General features: G+C 50.1%; 1 long non-coding RNA gene across 1 annotated transcript in view; it reads left to right on the forward strand.

Moving 5' to 3' along the window:
* Positions 1-21035, forward strand: part of LOC146867307 (uncharacterized) — a 46933-nt gene extending 25898 nt beyond the window's left edge. Inside the window, exons 3-4 of the long non-coding RNA XR_014966085.1 lie at positions 20659-20812; positions 20893-21035. This is a non-coding gene — a long non-coding RNA (uncharacterized LOC146867307). The remainder of the gene's footprint in view (positions 1-20658; positions 20813-20892) is intronic.
* Positions 21036-21462: the final 427 nt, after the last annotated feature.

The following is a 21462-nucleotide window of genomic DNA, read 5'->3' on the forward strand; positions in this document are numbered from 1 at the left end:
GAGCAGCTAACACCAACAAAACACAATGAGGCACATCAGCAAAAAGTGGAAGGGAAACTCACGCCAAGGTGCCAGGTCTAACACGTGTCCCCTCCAGCTGAAATGTGGGGGAACTACCCTACCCCAGGGAGTTCCTCTTCACTAAGGCAGAAAAACCTGGACAGACCGTCAGCATTGGCGTGATCTGTGCCAGGGTGATGCTCCACCGTAAAGTCCATACCCTGTTGGGAGATGGACCACCTCAACAGTTTTGGGTTCTCAACCCTCATTTGCATCAACTATCTGAGGGGCTTGTGGTCGGTCTGAACCCGGAAGTGAGACCCAAACAAGTAGGGTCTTAGCTTCTTCAGCGCCCAGACCACAGCAAATGCTTCTCGCTCGATTGCACTCCACCTTTGTTCCCGTGGAAGTAACCTCCTACTAATGAAGGCTACAGGTTGGTCCCAGCCCTCCTCAGTCATCTGTGAGAGAACAGCCCCTACACCATGCTCTGATGCGTCTGTCTGCACTAGGAATTCTTTGGAGAAGTCAGGAGCCAGGAGCACGGGCGCCGTGCACATGGCAGTCTTCAGGGTGTCAAAGGCCTTCTGACAGGTGTCAGTCCATATCACTTTTCTGGGCTGCTTCTTCGAAGTCAGCTCTGTCAAGGGGGCAACGATGCTGCCATACCCCTTGACAAACCTCCTGTAGTACCCTGTGAGTCCTAAAAAGGCCCTCACCTCCGTCTGGGTCTTTGGGAGCTCCCAAGCCAGGATGGTTTCAATTTTGGGTTGTAGGGGCGCCACCTGGCCGCTCCCTACTTGGTGTCCCAAGTACACCACGGAACCCTGCCCGATCTGACACTTGCTTGCCTTGATCGTGAGGCCTGCCTTGCGCAGTGCCATCAACACTTCCCAGAGATGTTGCAGGTGTTCTTTCCATGTGCCACTGAACACTGCGATGTCATCCAGGTATGCGGCGCTGAACTCGGTCAGCCCAGCCAACACCTGGTTGACCAACCTCTGGAAGGTGGCAGGGGCATTCTTCATCCCAAATGGCATAACCTGGAACTGGAAATGCCCATCTGGTGTGGAGAATGCGGACCTCTCTTTGGCCCCATCAGTCAAGGCGATCTGCCAGTACCCAGACGTTAAATCAAACGTGCTGAGGTAACGTGCAGCCCCTAACCGATCGATGAGCTCATCAGCTCTGGGGATGGGGTGCGCGTCAGTCTTCGTGACTGAATTGAGTCCTCTGTAGTCCACACAGAACCGGAGTTTGGGTGTGGCACCCGGCGCTGCAGCCTTTGGGACCAAGACCACTGGGCTGGCCCAAGGACTGCTGGACCACCCCTAAAGCAAGCATCTTTGAGACCTCCTCGTTGATGCAGGCTCTGACCCTGTCAGTTACTCTGTAAGCTTTGTGCTTCACAGGTAAGCTGTCTCCTGTATCCACATCATGGACGCACCAATCTGTGATACCAGGAACCAGGGAGAACAGGTCAGGAAACTGCCCCAGCAGCTGGCGACAGTCATCCTGTTGCTCAGGGGTCAGGATGGGTGAGAGGTTAACTCCATCCACTGACCCGTCTCGCTCTGAGGCTACCAGGAGGTCAGACAGAGGCTCAGACTCCTCCTCCGTCCCATCATCTGTGGCCAAGAGCATGCCCACTTCGGACCTCTCTAAGTGGGGCTTCAGTCGATTGACATGGAGGACCCTCAAGGGGTTCCTAGGAGACTGCAAGTCCACCAAGTAGGTGACAGAACTCTTGCGCTCCACAATCTCAAAGGGTCCTGTCCACTTGTCCTGGAGTGCACAAGGCTCCACAGGGGCCAGGACCCATACCTTTTGACCAGGTTGAAGCTCAACCAGAGTGGCATTCTGGTCGTACCACCACTTCATTTCCTCCTGGCTGGCTTCCAGATTTGCCTCAGCAAGTTGCCTGAAACGCCTAGTCTGGTTCCGAAAGGCCAGCATGTAACTATATACATTCTGGGGAGGTTTCCTGGGCGATTGCTCCCAGCCTTCCTTGACCAGACTAAGAGGTCCTCGTACTGGGTGGCCATACAGAAGCTCAAAGGGACTGAACCCCAGAGACTTCTGTGGCACCTCAAGGTACGCAAAGAGAAGGCATGGTAAGAGGACGTCCCACTTACGCCTCATGGGTTCCTCAAGACCCATAATCATGCCCTTTAGGGTCCAGTTGAATCTCTCAACCAACCAGTTTCCTTGGGGATGGTAAGGGGTGGTGAACTTGTACGTCACACCACACTCTTGCCAAAGGGATTTCATATATTTTGATATGAAATCGGTCCCCCTGTCAGACACCACCTCTAGAGGGAATCTTACTCATGAGAAAATTCCCATCAGTGCCCGTCCCACCACGGGGGCCATCACTGTGCTCAGAGGGATGGCTTCAGGGTACCAGGTGGCATGGTCCACCAAGACTAGGATAAACCTGTTGCCGATGGCTGTCTTGGGGTCCAGTGGCCCCACAATGTCAATCCCAAATCGCTGGAATGGGGTACTGACCACAGGGAAAGGTTGGAGTGGAGTCTTCAGCTTCCTTCCACTCTTGCCACTTGCCTGGCAAGTCTGGCATGTCCTGCAGTGAGTGTCAGAACTCCTGCGCATTTGAGGCCAATAAAAGTGGGTGACAAGCCTTTCAAAGGTCTTGTCCTGCCCCAAATGCCCTGCTAACGGAACGTAGTGAGCCAGCCCCAGTAGGAAGGCTCTGAACTTCTGGGGTACCACCAGCGCACGGGATGACCCAGGATCAGCAACCTTAGGCTCTGAGTACAGGAGGTCGTTCTCCCAGTAGATTAAGTGAGTACCGACTGATCACCATTGGCCTGGGCAGCAGCCTGCTGCCGCATACCCACTAGAGAGGGGCACTCTTTCTGCTCCCTGCAGAATTCCTCCCTGGTGGGGCCTCCTTCTTGCTGCCAATGGGTCAGCTCAGGCAGGTCCCCCAGTTCGGCTATCTGTTCCCCGGTAGGCTCCAAGGCATCCCCCTCTAGGTCTGCTTCCTCCTGGGCCATGGGAACTTTAGGAGCCGGTTTCCCGTGCCTCCTGCACCCTCTCCCTAAAGCCGGTTCCTGGGCCTCTCTCTCAGGCTCCAGGGTTCCTTCAACACCCCTACTGGCTGCCATTGACCGGGTGGTCACGCACGCCCAATCAGGTAAACCCACCATCCGCAGGTGAGCTGTCTTCTCCACCTTTTCCCAAGGGGAGCTCTCCAAGTCATTCCCTAGGAGACAGTCTACAGGCATGGCAGTTCTCACAGCGACTTGCAGAGTACCAGAGACCCCCCCCCACTCAAAGGGAACTTGAGCCATTGGACAATGACCCTCTGTGTTGTCAGCATTGACAACCCGACAGTAGGCATGGGGTACAACCTGCTCTTGAGATACCAGGTGCTGCCGCACTGCAGTCACACTGGCGTCTGTGTCTAGAAGAGCCTCTACCTTCTTCCCATTGACGGACACCACTTGCCCATATTTCTTAGTGTTAGATGGCAAGTCGGCATTAGGGACCATCTCACTGTCTCCTAGTGAGACTAAGGTCAGTTGGACGGGGTCCCACCCACCTGGGACTTCTACCTCCTCCACAAAGGCTACTGTAGCCACTTGCTTCGGTAGAGCACCAGTGGGTGCTGGTTTCACATACTGGCGACACTTGGGATCACTGGCAAAGTGACCTAGTTCACCACATTTATAACATTGAGGGGGCCCCTTGGGAACAGGTTTACCTGTCGGGGCCCCTGTCGGCTTCAGGGGTGGGGGAGGCTGAGAACCTTCCTGCTGGTTCCCTTGGGTATTACTTTGGGGGCCTTTTGGAAACCCTTTCTGTTTTCCCCTGTCCCCCCCACTCTTCTGCTTGGGACCCTGCCCACCCTTGGTGGAGTCTCCCACTTGACCCTTGTGGACCCTGGTGCTGACCCAGCGGTCCACCTCTTCAGCAAGCTTCCTAGGGTTAGTCAGCTTGTTATCAATCAGTTGTTGGCGTAGCTCAGGAAAACAATTAAGCGACAAGTGCTCCCATGCAATTAAATCAAAGAGACCTTGGTAATCATCAACTTTGCTACCCTTCACCCAGCCATCCAGTGTTCTGCAGAAAAAGGTTACATACTCCACATACGTACTCCCCGCAATCTTGGTACACCCCCTGAACCTCTGTCTATATAATTCAGGAGTGAGCCCATATCTATTCATTAAAGCTTCCTTCATGTGGGGGTAAGAATTGTAGACATCAGAGGGCAAATTTAAAAGTGTGTCCCGCCCCTCACTGAGGAACCGCCTCCACAACCCCGCTCCCCAATCTCTCTCAGGGACCCGGTGGGAAGACATGGCTACCTCATAGGCCTTGAACCATTACCCTATGTCATCATTCTTAAAGTATTCCTTAACTACATCTTTTGGCATGTACACCCTTGACTATATCTGCACCGGCGTTGCGCTGCCACCAGAGGGAGAATTTTCCAAACTTTTGGCCTTTAACTCCAGCTCCCTCATTTTCAGGTCATATTCCATTCTTCTTTCTTCAAGAGCCATTTTCTTGCTCTCCAGTTCCAATTGGCCATTTAATTTCAGTTTTGCCAAAGTGACCTCTTGCTCTCTTGCGGCCTGTCTGTCTGCCAGCTCCTCTGGCGACAGGCCTCTGCCAAGACTACGGATGCTCTCCGCTGGTTCCACTAGGTCAACCTCCTCAGGTACAACATCCTCAGCTGCACCCCTTGATTCCATCCAGGCTTTCAGCGCCGTGTAGAAGTGTGCTTTGTTTGTGCATCCTTTGCGTGGAACCTTGAACTTCCTGCAAAAATGCTTGAGTGGGTCTCTTGTGTATTTATCCAGTTTCGACTCATCCCATTCCGGTTCCTCTCTCTCAGAGGTTCCAGATGCTGTATTCTCTGTGCTGTTTGAGCCCGGCATGGCTTCAACCGCAAGGGATCTTCTTTACTTGGCAAGCGAAATTAAAATTAAAACGTTCTGTGGCTTAAGCTACTGGACTGTCCTCACTGCGCAATGGCTAGTAATCACTGCGCATACACCAAGAACGCAAATCCGTAAATCCTCACCGCTGCCACCAATGTTAGAATCCGGGGTCTCTGGTTGGCGCAGGTATACACTTGCGACAAGCAGTGACCCTTTTCATCTAAATCAGGGCGTAGGATTACCTCTTTCAAAATAACCCCTGCTCACCCTCTAGGTAACGTGGCGCGAGCAGTCAGGCTAAATTCCAGAGGGCATTAGGTTAAGCGTTCATGATGTCCCACACAATAATAACCACCCCACCACACAAAGACACAAGGCTGTATTTATATCAAAATAAAGTTCTTTATATATAAGATTTCTTTACGCAGGCTTGTTAAAATACAGTTCTTCACTTAAATGAGGTTCCAGTTACTTTCAATGCTTTTAGGCAGTCCACAGTTCTTAAAATGGCACTTTTCTACTCAAAATAGGCTTCTTTATGTGTCTGTGAGCTTCGTAGCGCCTTCGGTACGCTTCGTACAAGGTTTTTAACGTGTCTTGCCATTTCTCACGCTTCTCGCGTGAGCACGCGTACTCAGGACGTGAACCGTACGGACCGTACCCTCACTGGTACGTGTCGTACACGTTCGGTACGCCTCTGTCCAAACCTCACGCTTCTCGCGTGAGCACCGTCCTATACTTTAAATGGAGTACGGACCGTACCTTCACGGGTCGCCTCGCACAGCTGCTACGAAGGTTGCCAAAGTTCACGCTTTACGCGGGCACAGCGTAGCGGGACGAATGCGCCAGTACGGCCCGACCAAAGCAACGGACGGGTCGTACTCCAGCGCGCAGATCACAGTACCTTTGTTCTTGGGCAAAGATGGTCGCAGCAGCCTCAGGGGTCCTTAGAGGGGCATCCCACGTCGCGTTGTCGTCCCTCCTGGTCAGCGGGCGGCGATGCTTCGTAGGGCGCTTCCGGATGGTCCCAGACACACGACCAAGTTCAGAAGCAGGAGGGGCAGCTCGGGGGCAATTTCTTCAGCGCGTCGCGCTGTCGGCTTTACTCAGAGGATGAACGGTGCGCAGGTCCTTGCGGTGATCTCGGCGGCGCAGGGGCGCAGAGGCTCGGCATTTGGAGCCTGATCAGTCTTCTTTGCGGTGCGAGCAATGGCTCGGGGGGCAGTTGCTTGCGGTGCTCGGGCCAGGCAGGCAGGCCTTTGCGGTGCTTACAGTAGCCCCGGTGGCAGACATCGCGGTGCTCAGATGAGGGGCACACAGGTCCTCTGGGGTCAGCATTACAGGATGGCCTCCAGCAGCTTCTCTTCTTCTTGGGGAAAGGTAGCGCCCACTGTTCCTGGGGCGCAGTTCAGGGGGCAAGTTCACCAGCAAGCCCTTGGAGATTGTTTAAGAGCTAAAGTTGAATCAAAGTCTTTTCCAGTCTTTTTCTCCCTCTCCTTCCAGCAGCAAGACACCCACCGCAGGCCAGTCTCTCAGGCTTAGAGACAGTACTCCTCCATACAGCTTTTCCAGGTCCTTCTCTTCAGGCAGAGTTTCTTCTTGGTGCAAACAGGATCTGATTTCTTAGGAGCAGGGCTCCTTCTTTTATAGCAAGTTTCTTTTGTTCTTTGTCGCCAGGGGGCCTGGGCCTGGCTCAGTCCAGTTCTGGAGCACTTTGTTGTGGTGACTCTGCTCTTTCCTTTCAGCAGCAGGGCAGAGACATCAGCCGCTCCACAGGGGGCGGAGCCGGCATTGTGGTGGCAGAGCACAGGTCTATTCAGAGTCAAAGGTGGACTCCTTCCACCCATCCTGGTGTAATCTCTCTACCCACCACCTGGCAGCCAGCCTGTCTCCTGGAATTCCGCAGCCCTGCTCTTTACTGTTACTAGGCAGAACACACACACACAGCAGAGGCGGACTGAAATGGCCAGGTCAGTAAATACTAACTTTCTAAAAGTAGTATTTACAAACACAGGATCTTAAAATAAACTTTACTAAAAGAAGTATTTTATTATTCTGAGTTCAGGCATACTAAACTTGACTCTCTACCATGCTCTCTGAGTCCACTGGGATTACAGCGTGTAGTATTTCCAGCAGCCCATTCTGGCCTATTGAGAGCAGGTAGCCTTCAATAGTGAAAAACGAAAATGGCTGTAATTCACTATTAAGACATGCCACACACATCAGGGCATGTCCTACCTTATGCCTACAATGCACCCTGCCCTTGGGCCTACCAGAGGGGTGACTAATATGTAGTTAAGGGAAGGTTTAGGGACTGGCAAGTGGGTGCACTTGCGCAGTCAGCGCGACAGTACCAGCCTGCACGCAGGTTCTGCAGTGGCAGACCTTAGACACATTTTACCAGGCCGCGTCTGTGGGTGGCACAACCAGTGCTGCAGTCCCACCAGCAGCATTTGCATTTACAAGCCCTGGCACTCCTGGTGCACTTTACTAGGGGCTGATAGTAAACCAAATAAGCCAAACATGGACACCAATCAATGTATACACTTTTCAAAAGGGAGCACTTGCACTGTGGCACTGATTAGCAGTGGCACAGTGCCCTGAGCAGCTAACACCAACAAAACACAATGAGGCACATCAGCAAAAAGTGGAAGGGAAACTCACGCCAAGGTGCCAGGTCTAACACGTGTCCCCTCCAGCTGAAATGTGGGGGAACTACCCTACCCCAGGGAGTTCCTCTTCACTAAGGCGGAAAAACCTGGACAGACCGTCAGCATTGGCGTGATCTGTGCCAGGGTGATGCTCCACCGTAAAGTCCATACCCTGTTGGGAGATGGACCACCTCAACAGTTTTGGGTTCTCAACCCTCATTTGCATCAACCATCTGAGGGGCTTGTGGTCGGTCTGAACCCGGAAGTGAGACCCAAACAAGTAGGGTCTTAGCTTCTTCAGCGCCCAGACCACAGCAAATGCTTCTCGCTCGATTGCACTCCACCTTTGTTCCCGTGGAAGTAACCTCCTACTAATGAAGGCTACAGGTTGGTCCCAGCCCTCCTCAGTCATCTGTGAGAGAACAGCCCCTACACCATGCTCTGATGCGTCTGTCTGCACTAGGAATTCTTTGGAGAAGTCAGGAGCCAGGAGCACGGGCGCCGTGCACATGGCAGTCTTCAGGGTGTCAAAGGCCTTCTGACAGGTGTCAGTCCATATCACTTTTCTGGGCTGCTTCTTCGAAGTCAGCTCTGTCAAGGGGGCAACGATGCTGCCATACCCCTTGACAAACCTCCTGTAGTACCCTGTGAGTCCTAAAAAGGCCCTCACCTCCGTCTGGGTCTTTGGGAGCTCCCAAGCCAGGATGGTTTCAATTTTGGGTTGTAGGGGCGCCACCTGGCCGCTCCCTACTTGGTGTCCCAAGTACACCACTGAACCCTGCCCGATCTGACACTTGCTTGCCTTGATCGTGAGGCCTGCCTTGCGCAGTGCCATCAACACTTCCCAGAGATGTTGCAGGTGTTCTTTCCATGTGCCACTGAACACTGCGATGTCATCCAGGTATGCGGCGCTGAACTCGGTCAGCCCAGCCAACACCTGGTTGACCAACCTCTGGAAGGTGGCAGGGGCATTCTTCATCCCAAATGGCATAACCTGGAACTGGAAATGCCCATCTGGTGTGGAGAATGCGGACCTCTCTTTGGCCCCATCAGTCAAGGCGATCTGCCAGTACCCAGACGTTAAATCAAACGTGCTGAGGTAACGTGCAGCCCCTAACCGATCGATGAGCTCATCAGCTCTGGGGATGGGGTGCGCGTCAGTCTTCGTGACTGAATTGAGTCCTCTGTAGTCCACACAGAACCGGAGTTTGGGTGTGGCACCCGGCGCTGCAGCCTTTGGGACCAAGACCACTGGGCTGGCCCAAGGACTGCTGGACCACCCCTAAAGCAAGCATCTTTGAGACCTCCTCGTTGATGCAGGCTCTGACCCTGTCAGTTACTCTGTAAGCTTTGTGCTTCACAGGTAAGCTGTCTCCTGTATCCACATCATGGACGCACCAATCTGTGATACCAGGAACCAGGGAGAACAGGTCAGGAAACTGCCCCAGCAGCTGGCGACAGTCATCCTGTTGCTCAGGGGTCAGGATGGGTGAGAGGTTAACTCCATCCACTGACCCGTCTCGCTCTGAGGCTACCAGGAGGTCAGACAGAGGCTCAGACTCCTCCTCCGTCCCATCATCTGTGGCCAAGAGCATGCCCACTTCGGACCTCTCTAAGTGGGGCTTCAGTCGATTGACATGGAGGACCCTCAAGGGGTTCCTAGGAGACTGCAAGTCCACCAAGTAGGTGACAGAACTCTTGCGCTCCACAATCTCAAAGGGTCCTGTCCACTTGTCCTGGAGTGCACAAGGCTCCACAGGGGCCAGGACCCATACCTTTTGACCAGGTTGAAGCTCAACCAGAGTGGCATTCTGGTCGTACCACCACTTCATTTCCTCCTGGCTGGCTTCCAGATTTGCCTCAGCAAGTTGCCTGAAACGCCTAGTCTGGTTCCGAAAGGCCAGCATGTAACTATATACATTCTGGGGAGGTTTCCTGGGCGATTGCTCCCAGCCTTCCTTGACCAGACTAAGAGGTCCTCGTACTGGGTGGCCATACAGAAGCTCAAAGGGACTGAACCCCAGAGACTTCTGTGGCACCTCAAGGTACGCAAAGAGAAGGCATGGTAAGAGGACGTCCCACTTACGCCTCATGGGTTCCTCAAGACCCATAATCATGCCCTTTAGGGTCCAGTTGAATCTCTCAACCAACCAGTTTCCTTGGGGATGGTAAGGGGTGGTGAACTTGTACGTCACACCACACTCTTGCCAAAGGGATTTCATATATTTTGATATGAAATCGGTCCCCCTGTCAGACACCACCTCTAGAGGGAATCTTACTCATGAGAAAATTCCCATCAGTGCCCGTCCCACCACGGGGGCCGTCACTGTGCTCAGAGGGATGGCTTCAGGGTACCAGGTGGCATGGTCCACCAAGACTAGGATAAACCTGTTGCCGATGGCTGTCTTGGGGTCCAGTGGCCCCACAATGTCAATCCCAAATCGCTGGAATGGGGTACTGACCACAGGGAAAGGTTGGAGTGGAGTCTTCAGCTTCCTTCCACTCTTGCCACTTGCCTGGCAAGTCTGGCATGTCCTGCAGTGAGTGTCAGAACTCCTGCGCATTTGAGGCCAATAAAAGTAGGTGACAAGCCTTTCAAAGGTCTTGTCCTGCCCCAAATGCCCTGCTAACGGAACGTAGGAAGGCTCTGAACTTCTGGGGTACCACCAGCGCACGGGCTGACCCAGGTTCAGCAACCTTAGGCTCTGAGTACAGGAGGTCGTTCTCCCAGTAGATTAAGTGAGTACCGACTGATCACCATTGGCCTGGGCAGCAGCCTGCTGCCGCATACCCACTAGAGAGGGGCACTCTTTCTGCTCCCTGCAGAATTCCTCCCTGGTGGGGCCTCCTTCTTGCTGCCAATGGGTCAGCTCAGGCAGGTCCCCCAGTTCGGCTATCTGTTCCCCGGTAGGCTCCAAGGCATCCCCCTCTAGGTCTGCTTCCTCCTGGGCCGTGGGAACTTTAGGAGCCGGTTTCCCGTGCCTCCTGCACCCTCTCCCTAAAGCCGGTTCCTGGGCCTCTCCCTCAGGCTCCAGGGTTCCTTCAACACCCCTACTGGCTGCCATTGACCGGGTGGTCACGCACGCCCAATCAGGTAAACCCACCATCCGCAGGTGAGCTGTCTTCTCCACCTTTTCCCAAGGGGAGCTCTCCAAGTCATTCCCTAGGAGACAGTCTACAGGCATGGCAGTTCTCACAGCGACTTGCAGAGTACCAGAGACCCCCCCCCACTCAAACGGAACTTGAGCCATTGGACAATGACCCTCTGTGTTGTCAGCATTGACAACCCGACAGTAGGCATGGGGTACAACCTGCTCTTGAGATACCAGGTGCTGCCGCACTGCAGTCACACTGGCGTCTGTGTCTAGAAGAGCCTCTACCTTCTTCCCATTGACGGACACCACTTGCCCATATTTCTTAGTGTTAGAGGGCAAGTCGGCATTAGGGACCATCTCACTGTCTCCTAGTGAGACTAAGGTCAGTTGGACGGGGTCCCACCCACCTGGGACTTCTACCTCCTCCACAAAGGCTACTGTAGCCACTTGCTTCGGTAGAGCACCAGTGGGTGCTGGTTTCACATACTGGCGACACTTGGGATCACTGGCAAAGTGACCTAGTTCACCACATTTATAACATTGAGGGGGCCCCTTGGGAACAGGTTTACCTGTCGGGGCCCCTGTCGGCTTCAGGGGTGGGGGAGGCTGAGAACCTTCCTGCTGGTTCCCTTGGGTATTACTTTGGGGGCCTTTTGGAAACCCTTTCTGTTTTCCCCTGTCCCCCCCACTCTTCTGCTTGGGACCCTGCCCACCCTTGGTGGAGTCTCCCACTTGACCCTTGTGGACCCTGGTGCTGACCCAGCGGTCCACCTCTTCAGCAAGCTTCCTAGGGTTAGTCAGCTTGTTATCTATCAGTTGTTGGCGTAGCTCAGGAAAACAATTAAGCGACAAGTGCTCCCATGCAATTAAATCAAAGAGACCTTGGTAATCATCAACTTTGCTACCCTTCACCCAGCCATCCAGTGCTCTGCAGAAAAAGGTTACATACTCCACATACGTACTCCCCGCAATCTTGGTACACCCCCTGAACCTCTGTCTATATAATTCAGGAGTGAGCCCATATCTATTCATTAAAGCTTCCTTCATGTGGGGGTAAGAATTGTAGACATCAGAGGGCAAATTTAAAAGTGTGTCCCGCCCCTCACTGAGGAACCGCCTCCACAACCCCGCTCCCCAATCTCTCTCAGGGACCCGGTGGGAAGACATGGCTACCTCATAGGCCTTGAACCATTGCCCTATGTCATCATTCTTAAAGTATTCCTTAACTACATCTTTTGGCATGTACACCCTTGACTATATCTGCACCGGCGTTGCGCTGCCACCAGAGGGAGAATTTTCCAAACTTTTGGCCTTTAACTCCAGCTCCCTCATTTTCAGGTCATATTCCATTCTTCTTTCTTCAAGAGCCATTTTCTTGCTCTCCAGTTCCAATTGGCCATTTAATTTCAGTTTTGCCAAAGTGACCTCTTGCTCTCTTGCGGCCTGTCTGTCTGCCAGCTCCTCTGGCGACAGGCCTCTGCCAAGACTACGGATGCTCTCCGCTGGTTCCACTAGGTCAACCTCCTCAGGTACAACATCCTCAGCTGCACCCCTTGATTCCATCCAGGCTTTCAGCGCCGTGTAGAAGTGTGCTTTGTTTGTGCATCCTTTGCGTGGAACCTTGAACTTCCTGCAAAAATGCTTGAGTGGGTCTCTTGTGTATTTATCCAGTTTCGACTCATCCCATTCCGGTTCCTCTCTCTCAGAGGTTCCAGATGCTGTATTCTCTGTGCTGTTTGAGCCCGGCATGGCTTCAACCGCAAGGGATCTTCTTTACTTGGCAAGCGAAATTAAAATTAAAACGTTCTGTGGCTTAAGCTACTGGACTGTCCTCACTGCGCAATGGCTAGTAATCACTGCGCATACACCAAGAATGCAAATCCGTAAATCCTCACCGCTGCCACCAATGTTAGAATCCGGGGTCTCTGGTTGGCGCAGGTATACACTTGCGACAAGCAGTGACCCTTTTCATCTAAATCAGGGCGTAGGATTACCTCTTTCAAAATAACCCCTGCTCACCCTCTAGGTAACGTGGCGCGAGCAGTCAGGCTAAATTCCAGAGGGCATTAGGTTAAGCGTTCATGATGTCCCACACAATAATAACCACCCCACCACACAAAGACACAAGGCTGTATTTATATCAAAATAAAGTTCTTTATATATAAGATTTCTTTACGCAGGCTTGTTAAAATACAGTTCTTCACTTAAATGAGGTTCCAGTTACTTTCAATGCTTTTAGGCAGTCCACAGTTCTTAAAATGGCACTTTTCTACTCAAAATAGGCTTCTTTATGTGTCTGTGCGCTTCGTAGCGCCTTCGGTACGCTTCGTACAAGGTATTTAACGTGTCTTGCCATTTCTCACGCTTCTCGCGTGAGCACGCGTACTCAGGACGTGAACCGTACGGACCGTACCCTCATTGGTACGTGTCGTACACGTTCGGTACGCCTCTGTCCAAACCTCACGCTTCTCGCGTGAGCACCGTCCTATACTTTAAATGGAGTACGGACCGTACCTTCACGGGTCGCCTCGCACAGCTGCTACGAAGGTTGCCAAAGTTCACGCTTTACGCGGGCACAGCGTAGCGGGACGAATGCGCCAGTACGGCCCGACCAAAGCAACGGACGGGTCGTACTCCAGCGCGCAGATCACAGTACCTTTGTTCTTGGGCAAAGATGGTCGCAGCAGCCTCAGGGGTCCTTAGAGGGGCATCCCACGTCGCGTTGTCGTCCCTCCTGGTCAGCGGGCGGCGATGCTTCGTAGGGCGCTTCCGGATGGTCCCAGACACACGACCAAGTTCAGAAGCAGGAGGGGCAGCTCGGGGGCAATTTCTTCAGCGCGTCGCGCTGTCGGCTTTACTCAGAGGATGAACGGTGCGCAGGTCCTTGCGGTGATCTCGGCGGCGCAGGGTCGCAGAGGCTCGCCACTTGGAGCCTGATCAGTCTTCTTTGCGGTGCGAGCTACGGCTCGGGGGGCAGTTGCTTGCGGTGCTCGGGCCAGGCAGGCAGGCCTTTGCGGTGCTTACAGTAGCCCCGGTGGCAGACGTCGCGGTGCTCAGATGAGGGGCACACAGGACCTCTGGGGTCAGCGTTACAGGATCGCCTCCAGCGGCTTCTCTTCTTCTTGGGGAAAGGTAGCGCCCACTGTTCCTGGGGCGCAGTTCAGGGGGCAAGTTCACCAGCAAGCCCTTGGAGATTGTTTAAGAGCACAAGTTGAATCAAAGTCTTTTCCAGTCTTTTTCTACCTCTCCTTCCAGCAGCAAGGCACCCACCGCAGGCCAGTCTCTCAGGCTTAGAGACAGTACTCCTCCATACAGCTTTTCCAGGTCCTTCTCTTCAGGCAGAGTTTCTTCTTGGTGCAAACAGGATCTGATTTCTTAGGAGCAGGGCTCCTTCTTTTATAGCAAGTTTCTTTTGTTCTTTGTCGCCAGGGGGCCTGGGCCTGGCTCAGTCCAGTTTTGGAGCACTTTGTTGTGGTGACTCTGCTCTTTCCTTTCAGCAGCAGGGCAGAGACATCAGCCGCTCCACAGGGGGCGGGGCCGGCATTGTGGTGGCAGAGCACAGGTCTATTCAGAGTCAAAGGTGGACTCCTCCCACCCATCCTGGTGTAATCTCTCTACCCACCACCTGGCAGCCAGCCTGTCTCCTGGAATTCCCCAGCCCTGCTCCTTACTGTTACTAGGCAGAACACACACACACAGCAGAGGCGGACTGAAATGGCCAGGTCAGTAAATACTAACTTTCTAAAAGTAGTATTTACAAACACAGGATATTAAAATAAACTTTACTAAAAGAAGTATTTTATTATTCTGAGTTCAGGCATACTAAACTTGACTCTCTACCATGCTCTCTGAGTCCACTGGGATTACAGCGTGTAGTAATTCCAGCAGCCCATTCTGGCCTATGGAGAGCAGGTAGCCTTCAATAGTGAAAAACGAAAATGGCTGTAATTCACTATTAAGACATGCCACACACATCAGGGCATGTCCTACCTTATGCCTACAATGCACCCTGCCCTTGGGCCTATCAGAGGGGTGACTAATATGTAGTTAAGGGAAGGTTTAGGGACTGGCAAGTGGGTGCACTTGCGCAGTCAGCGCGACAGTACCAGCCTGCATGCAGGTTCTGCAGTGGCAGACCTTAGACACATTTTACCAGGCCGCATCTGTGGGTGGCACAACCAGTGCTGCAGTCCCACAAGCAGCATTTGCATTTACAAGCCCTGGCACTCCTGGTGCACTTTACTAGGGGCTGATAGTAAACCAAATAAGCCAAACATGGACACCAATCAATGTATACACTTTTCAAAAGGGAGCACTTGCACTGTGGCACTGATTAGCAGTGGCACAGTGCCCTGAGCAGCTAACACCAACAAAACACAATGAGGCACATCAGCAAAAAGTGGAAGGGATACTCACGCCAAGATGCCAGGTCTAACAGAATGCCGAAGGCTTGGCCGTCCCTGCTCCACAGTGTGCTATGTTGGCCTTTTAGTTAATGACACAGAAGACAGAAGGAGGTATTGTTTTACTGACCTTCTTTGTTGATAACTCCTTAACCGCGGCGCAAATTCTGCCGCGGTGCTGGAATTCTAATGAGTGGGTGGGGCTGCGTCGGTCAACGAACGTGCGTAGCACTAGCGAGGTAGTGCCGACGCAAGCACGGAAGGGCTTAAATGTCTAAAGTTCCAAACCAAGTACATTTTAAAGATGCTGAATACAACATACAGATATAAACTGGCCAGCTTAATAAGGTTAACTCCACAACACTCTTGCATGACTCGGAAATATTGTTGCCTGCCTGGGCAGCAAAAAGTGTGATTATTGATTGATTATTTAACCTCATCTATGCTTATGATGAGCCCAGCTCGTCATGAGTCACAGTGCAGCTGTGCTCATGATGAGCAGGGCTCGTCATAACGGCCGCGGTACACCCACGCGCAATTGATTCCCCGCCTGTGCGGGTGAATTAACGAGTGGGTGGAGTCGTGACGGGAATTACCCCCGCAGCGAAGGGGTTAAAGAGCTTCAATGAGTTTCTCATTCGAAAAAAATATGTGTGCTTGCTATACACGAGCCTCTTCTTTGTCCACGTGATCCTCCTCTTAAAGAGGCAGCCCTTTCACCTTCAGTCGAAATCTTGAATCCACACACAGCCATATGCATCAGCCTCCTCTGTATCTCTTACATAAAAGACATATTTGCTCTAAACAGCATCACTGCTTCCTAATTGCTTAAGTATTTCAGTGACCACTCCATGCTGCTGTTTCCAAATGTACCCTAACCTACAAGTGGCTTGATAACTATACGTTTGTATAGTGTGTGGATCAGATGTGTGCAATCAGTACAAATGCCAAATCTGTACTCTTTGTCAATATTCGATTGCCCAGTGGCACTAGGGATCAGGTACCGTCATCTGAAAAATGGGTTCTAGAAAAAAAAGGATTGATTTAATTTCTCTAGCATTTATTTTTCCGATGCTTTTGCCAGTGTTCATTCCAGCTAGCAGGCAGCTCTCCTACTGATTTCAGATTTAAACTAGTCCCTCGTGCATTTCAATGCAAATGCGAGGAGACATCCAAACAGCCAATAGAACAAAGATTTGCAATGCAATAGGCCTTGTATTACTGAAAATTTGAGCTATTGGCTTAGCAAATAATAATGTTTGTTTGATTTATTTTTGTATTAACAAATATCCCAGCAGTAGCATTATTAAGAGTGCAGTACCTATGTGGTTAATAGAGGTCCATTTACAACTCCACAGGGACACATAGTAACAGCACCCATTTCTTGATTCGTGAATTTTATTTTATTACTCATGCTACTGCTGGGATATTTTTTAACAAAAAGAAAAACCTTTCAAACATTAGCACTTACAATGCCAATAGCTCAAACTTTCAGTAAGGAGAGACCTATTGCATTGCAAATGCTTGTTTTATATGTTAACTGACTAAGGAAATGTTTACCTTTTTCAGTACGAATTTAACATTCAAATACAGTAATCAGCAACTGAAACTTTCTGAAAGATGACCAGTCAACCTTTGCATAGGGTCTTACCCGGCACAGCAACAGGGGTCGCTGTACTTTTAGTAACTTTTGATCCATTTGACCTAGAAACTATTTTTGGGGCCAATCCTTACATATTCGGAAAAAAAGCTGTAGTTACAGAATTGCATAATTTCAGTGGCCATGACTCAGCCAGCCGCTGATAGGATTTGAAAGTTCTCAAATATTAAAGGAGACATTTTACGGCATTTATTGGTACCCCATTCATGGTCTTTATTAGGGGCGAAACAATCATTTGAAAATGGTGACTATTATAGGTGATGGTGGTTCAAGTGAACCCAAAATGATCCACATTAAACCATGTCTGCCGCTTGGCACCAGCAATGATACTAGTGATACCAACAAATCAAATGCAGAGCTGCCAAAGGTCCCGTTTTTGCCAGGACAGTCCCGGCAGGTTGGAGACTGTCCCAGGTAATTTACTTTTATCTCAGACAGCAAATGTGTGGTTGCTGTTGGTGCGTGCAGAAGCACAACCCTGCATCAGCACGCCTTATATCACCGCTCCTACTTTATCTTAGTATTTTTTCTAGTTTTATATAGCACAAATTTGGCCCAAGGACATTCAGAGTGCTTTACATGAGCACGAACAAGGTTACATCACACAGTTTCTCGTTAGCACGGGTGCAAGTACTGCGGCCAGAGGATGGCGGAGGCCTGCGCTCGAACCTCGTTCCCCAATGCAAGGCCGGCGGCTCCGTCCACTAGGTTGCGTCTCCCCTATAGTATATGCTTCTCTTCATACCTAGAATGCTCCACAGTGCAGACGTCAACCCCGAGTTAGCTACCACCACGTTGGTTTGTTAGTCCTACCTGTGGTACTACTATTTCCAATCCCGGAGCTGGCTGGAGCTCTGTTTTCTGTTGCAGCTTGTGCCCCCCGTGTTGTGCTCCATGCAGAATGCTCTCCACAGATGAGCTGTCGTCTCCGCTGTATGAGGGAGCCACCGGACGGAAGGTGAGGGTCAGAAATTCCCTCTGCTCACTTTCACTTTCGGTTGCTGCGCTTTGCGGCTGAGGGGGCGGCATCTCTCAGCAGAGGCTGTGGCAGGCAGAACCCCCTGGCTCTGGGAACAGCATGCCCCGACTAACTACTCTCCCACCTTCAGCCACTCGGGCCGATGGTTACTGTCGCTGCACAGTGCTCGCCGCCAAATAATTTGTGTAAATCGAGTAAATTACAAGGCACTGTATCCTATGCCAGGAGTGCAAGATTACATGAAAACGCGGACTGGGAAACAAAAGAAAGTAGGCACATTTTGCCAGACCAGCCCTCATGCTGCATTGAGCAAGCTAGCCTGACTATTGGAATGGGGACTGTTGGATTTCTCCCCCAACGAATTTTGGAAAGAAATTGAAAATAGGTTGCGTTTTACCTCAGGTCTAAGGTCCTTAAAAATAGAACGGGTACTGTGATGTTGCACGTAATGGATACGGGCTGAGTGGTGTGGCTAAAAAAACAATTTGAGCCTTTTTAGGTCGTGCAGCAACGGTGAAAAAAGTGCAGCACCCGGTATGTGCGTGGCTGCGAGTTAAGCAGGGGCCATGTTAAAAAATATTTGCAATGCCAAAGGTCTCACATTTAAATGTGAAACCTATGGCATTGCAAACAAGTGGCCGCCATTGTCCAGGCTCAATAAAAGAAAAAGTACACACACTGTGTAACAACCAAGTAAAGGGGCCAATAGCCATGGGAGGATACAAATGACGACAATGGCTGTTTTAAGGAGGGACTAACAAGCCTATTAAGGAATCAAACGGCAGCATTTACGAAGGACAAATACACAAGCCAATAAAAAATATGGACGGGGCTTCTCCTCCATACTCTACCTACAACAGATCGCCAGAGCAGCGTTTGCGCGCTTGCTCAGGCTCGACCTAAGAATGGTGAGACTGAAATACTCTTGCTGATCCAAGAAGAAATTGACAATGTGTCAGCTCAATGACTGCAGGCGCAAGAGCAAAAGAAGCTAATGGGTGAACCAAAGCTCCATTAAGTAATGTTTAACAAGGGATGCCTCTATGGCTTTTACAACTATAATAAATCTGGCACATCAATTTGGCTTATTGTCAGGTTATAAGCTTAATGTCGATAAGACGCAGATTCTCCACTCAGCTTTTATGTGCCCTTCAGACATCCCTACCACTATGGCAGCAACTTATTTGGGGGTTAAAATCTCTGCTTCTGTATCAGATATCCCTGATATTAATCTGCTCCCAGTGGTCAAATCTATCAATATGAAGCTCGGAAGATTGGATCACCTGCATCTTTCCTTATATGGTCGCTGCAATATTCTCAAAATGGTAGTCTTGCCGAAACTTCTATATTTGTTCAGAACTATTCCGTTAGAATTTTCTTTAATGTCTTTGAATAGCGCCGAGAGGGCCGCTTCGAGATTTCTCTGGGGGTATCGTCGAGCACGGAGAGCAGCTAAATTGATGTGCCTCCCAAGAGCCCGAGGGGGTTGGGCGGTCCCAAATCTGCTAATGTATTACTGGTCAGCTATGCTGCAACATTTTGGAATCCTTCTTGTAGGGGGTAGGGCAGATGTTCCTTTAGCAAATAGGCCCACTATTTATGAAATAGGTCTGGGGGATGCCGCTAAGGGTATTCTAGTAAAGATACTAGAACCTAGTTATTTTAAAAAGACAAGATTCAAAGTGATTTACGCGGCATTCTCGATTTGGCGGAAGATTCGTCGCAGGTGTGCAATCGCAAATATTAACTCACATACGCCCTTTTCCCCGGCTGGAATGCTACCATCAATTTTCCAGGATCAAGTCATTCTAAGATGGCAGTTACATGGATTGCAGGTTATTGGGGATCTGTGCTCGGGAGGGGAAATATTTACTTTTTCTTTTCTTAAGGAGAAGTACAATTTACATACCCATGATTTTTTTAAATATCTTCAGATTAGAAGTTTTCTGGGAAAACCTCGGAATGAGATGATTAGTAAATTTGGGAATATAACTATAATAGAAATGGCTCATAAGAAAGTGAGAATAGGCTTGATCTATCAGTATCTTCTATCCTGTTTACCGGACGATCTGGACTTACAGAATCTGAAGTGGGATGGGAAATTTGGTAGGACAGGGGTCGATACTAGGGTCACGCTACAGTTAGCAAGTCGGATTTCAGTTTCAGGCAGTTTACAGACCCAATGTTATATGGCGATGTTCGACTTATATTATACACCTGCTAAGATTGCAAAATGGGGGGGACAGAAGGGCGATAGATGCGCTAGATGTGGATTTCAGGCTGCTGATGCAGTGCATATGTTTTATGTGTGTCCTAAGCTGGGGGTATTTATGTATGAGTTCGAGCAATTTATTAATGTGATGTTAAAGATTCAGTTTAAAATTTCCCCTGAACTAGTGATAATGGGTTGTGATGGTAATGGGTCTATTGGGGGCTCTTGTTATACGGCTGCTTTTCTTTTTCTAGCAATGGCAATGATTCGACTATGTATTACATCACAGTGGATTAGCCCGGAAGCTCCAACTTTCTTTAATTGGAGAGCTAGGATGTTAGCGTTATATAACCTGGAGTCCTCTGTTTTTCTGTTAAGGGGGAGGAAAAGGCGGGAGTTTGAGGCTAGAATCTGGGCCCCTTTCAAGGATTGGTTTGATGGCTGATGATGTGTTTTGCATTCTCTCTCATCTTTTGTTCCTTTCTTTACTTCACTGTGCTGTGTATAGCATGCTTGTCATGTTTTGTTTCATTGTAAATCAAAAAAGAAAAAGAAAAATAGGAAAAAAAAAAAGTAATGTTTAAAATACAATACGTTCTGCATGGGTGGGGTAAACGCCGTACAGATCAAACCTTAAAAAGCGATGTGTGACATCAAATAGGGCGCCATTGTTATCTGTTTAACCTAGACAAGGGCTGATTGTTTTTCCATCATTAGTCATTGTTCCATTATATTCCCTCTCCAGGAGACGATGTCGAAGACAGAATTATTGGAGGGTATGTGGTCGCAAAGAATTCCGTACCATACATGGCATCAATACAGGGCCCATCTGGACACTTCTGCGGAGGGACCCTCATAAGCCTACAATGGGTCCTCACAGCTGCGCACTGCTTCTACCCGTATGTTTCCAAACATTAGTCCTGTCTTTCGATAAAAATGTAAATCGACTTAAAATTAATGTCTCGTTCTTTTGTTCCAGAATCGACAAACTGACGATTATACTGGGATTAAACAACCTCACTTTTCCGGGACCTACCTCGCAAAAGTTTTCTGTGATAAATGTTGCACTGCACCCTCAATACAACCAGACCTCGCTGAATTATGACGCCATGCTCTTAAAAGTAAGTGCAGGTTGGACTTCACCCATATTGATCCGCCTTCGTGAAATACAGCTCTACCAATAAATATCGTTTAAGATATTGCCATAGGTCCTACAGTCTCCCAGTGTGAAAACCTACATACCTCTATCCCTAGATATCACACAAGCCTGCTAACGGAGAAGGAATGGCTTTACAAACAACTGGACGTAAGAATATGTGCATTTTGGTTACAGATAGCACACACGAACATTTACATATCGGAGTTTACACATATATAAATAAATAAACTTATTTAGTGAGGTGAGGGTGTAAATGAAGAGGCAGAGAGAAAAAGTGAAAGGCACATACAGGACTTGAGACAATTTGCTGAAGGCAGGTATGAGGAGAAGACGTAGCTTTTGAGTGTTTGCTTGGAGTGTTTCAGCATGGGAACATTTTAAGAGAAAGAG

Source organism: Triturus cristatus, chromosome 1_2 (assembly GCF_964204655.1).
Source record: "Triturus cristatus chromosome 1_2, aTriCri1.1, whole genome shotgun sequence".
Lineage (NCBI taxonomy): Eukaryota > Metazoa > Chordata > Amphibia > Caudata > Salamandridae > Triturus > Triturus cristatus.